We start from the raw sequence: 2971 nt of genomic DNA on the forward strand, positions 1-2971 counted from the left end.
ATTTCTGACACTCCTCGTTCCATTTGAATATTGAATCCTTGCGTAATAATTTGTTTAGAGGGTTGGCTATATCTGAAAAATTTTTGATGAAGCGACGATAGTAATTACAAAAAGCAACAAATCGCCGAACTTCATCTGAATTCTTCGGTACTGGGTAGTTTCGAATAGTATCATATTTACTTTTGTCGGGTTGTATGCCATCTCTCGAAATATGGTGTCCTAAATAAGTCACCTCATTCTTGAAGAAATGGCATTTAAATGGATTTAATTTAAGTTTGAATTTTCTTAAGTGCTGAAACACTTCGCGTAAATTTGCTATATGGTGATTAATTGAGCATCCTACTACGATAATATCATCTATGTAGAGGAATGCACAGTTTGGAGGTAGACCGCTTAACGCGATGGACATCATGCGTTGAAAGGAGTTAGGGCTTATGTTTAGACCGAATGGAAGCCTATTAAATTCAAAATGGCCTTTATCAGAGGAGAAGGCTGTGTATTTTTTGGAATTTTTGTCTAATGGGATTTGATGAAATCCAGACATTAGGTCGAGTGTAGAAAAGTATCTTGCACGACCCAATTGATCCAAAATTTCATCTATCCGCGGGAGTGGAAATTTATCTGGGGTTATTTTTTTGTTCAGTTGACGGTAATCAATTACAAGACGCCATTTTTTACTTCCATTTGAATTTGATTTCTTTGGAACAAGTAAAATAGGCGAGTTGTAAGGTGAGGTTGAATTTTGAATTATCCCTTCATTAAGCATGGTCTGTATTTGTTCATTAATTTCATTTTTTTGAGATTCTGGCAATCTATAGTTTTTAATATATGTCGGTTTTTGGTCATTGAGAGCTATACTTTGTTCGTAAAAATTGTTTTCCGTAAGCAAATCACCTTGAAGCGAAAATATGTCATTAAATTCAATGCAAAGGTTTTCAAGTTTATCTCTGATATGAGGATCACTGTTTTCAAGTTTCAGTTCATTTTTCAGTTTCTGAGCTCGTTCGCTAATATTTTCTTTGTTTGTGTTGTTTGAAATAGCACAAAAGTAAAAATTTGATAGGGGTTCATGTTTGGGATAGAAGTTTGCCGGTAATAAAACTTCCTTAGTTGTAGTATTAATAATTTTAACATTACAATTGCCTTTATTTACCAGAGTATTAGCGCAAAATACTCCTGGGAATATTTCTTCTGAAAAAATTACACTGTCTTCCTGAATGTTAATGTTTTCAAGTTGTTTGATTATCTCACACCTAGCTGGTATAAGATTTGAGTTGACTTGCTTGTTTACTATTGGAATTGTAAATGTTTCAAAATTGTTTGTCAGTTTGAGAAGCCAAGAATCATAATCTATATTGCATTTATGGTTTACTAGAAAATCTCTCCCTAAGATTCCATCAGTAGGAATCGGGAAATCGTTTCTTACTATGTGAAACATCTGAGGTATTTTAATATCATTTAATATGATATTTGTTTGCGTAGTACCCATTGTACTTACGTTTCCATGGCCAATTCCAGCTATGTCACATTTTTGGCTTGGATAATAAATCTGAGTTTTTCTTAATAATCCACATTTGACAACTGATATATCAGATCCGCAATCAACAATAAATGATAATTGCACATCGGACATATCAACCATCAGTTGGACGTAATTGGTGGCAGACACATTTATTGTATATGCTGCCCCAGCTGTACCCCTAAAGGGTGGATATTTCCATTTGTTGACTGTAGAATATGTTGTTGCTGTGGCATTTGAATGTGTGGATGCAACGGCATTTGAATTGCCTGGTGCGCTGGCGGCTGATATTGTGCACCGCCTTGGTGTGCTAAAAACATATTCGGTGGATACCGTCCACGCTGAGTCCAATTGCCTCTTTGATTCGAGAAATTACCTCGATGAGACCAATGACCCCTCTGGTTTGAAAAATTTCCACGATTATGGGGCGAGTTTTGGTACCTAACGTGTCGATCATGTTGGTAAAAGTTTGAATAATTACCACGTCCTCTGTGGTTTGTTCCACGCCCTCTTGGGTGGCTTACTCGACCTGTTAAAATTTGAGCATTTGTAGCAGGTGAATTGTTGTTACTGGTGATTTCATTATTTTCCATCACCTTTTGAATTGCGTCATTAATTTTGTTGAAGGTCCCAGCCTTCAAAATAAGTTTTGTGTCGGTATTCTTGCTACCGCTTATTAGAGCCTCGACTCCTTTTTTGGTTGCCATCGTGTTGGCTCTGTTTGCTGGGATTTCTTCCCTTACATAGCATGATTTAAGTTGTGTTGTTAAAGTTTCAACTTCGTTACAAAAAGTTTGAATTGAATCTTTTTGTCTGGTTGCTTTTAGCTTGGCCAGAACATTGTCCGAAGTAATTTTTGACTCGCAGTGTTGTTTTACTGCGTCTATGATGCCTTGTAAATCATCGGCTCCTGCAATTACTTGCCGGGCTACGCCTGTTAGCCGTGATTTTATGAGCTTCACTACGGTAACTTGAGCTGTTTGTATTTGTGCGGCCGTGGCTGCAGCAAAATCACTTTGTACCGTGTCATTGAATAAATTTACGGAGTCAATGAAAGCATCCAAATGCTGTGGTGCGCCATCATACATTTGAATCAGCGTCGTACCCAATTTTACGTCTACCTTTGGGTTTGCCATGTTTCTTTTATGTAACTGTAAAAATGATAACGACACTTTTGCTAAGGTCTTAAATGAAATCAGATGATTTCGATCAAGCTTTGAATCTATTAAAGTTTTTATTTCGCCGTACAGTAACCTTGCCGACTTTATAAAAAAAATCTGTTTGGTTCCCCCAAAGAGATCTATTAAATCTAATATTTCGTTGTAATAGATTCTACTTTGGTTTAGTTTGTTCAATAACGTTGCTCTCCTGTATCTTCGATTAGGATTTTTCTTAAGGTTAACTAAGATTTTCGACAAATCTGCCAGTAGTGAATCTACTTGGTCCATAAAT

Source organism: Uranotaenia lowii, chromosome 1 (assembly GCF_029784155.1).
Source record: "Uranotaenia lowii strain MFRU-FL chromosome 1, ASM2978415v1, whole genome shotgun sequence".
Classification (NCBI taxonomy): domain Eukaryota; kingdom Metazoa; phylum Arthropoda; class Insecta; order Diptera; family Culicidae; genus Uranotaenia; species Uranotaenia lowii.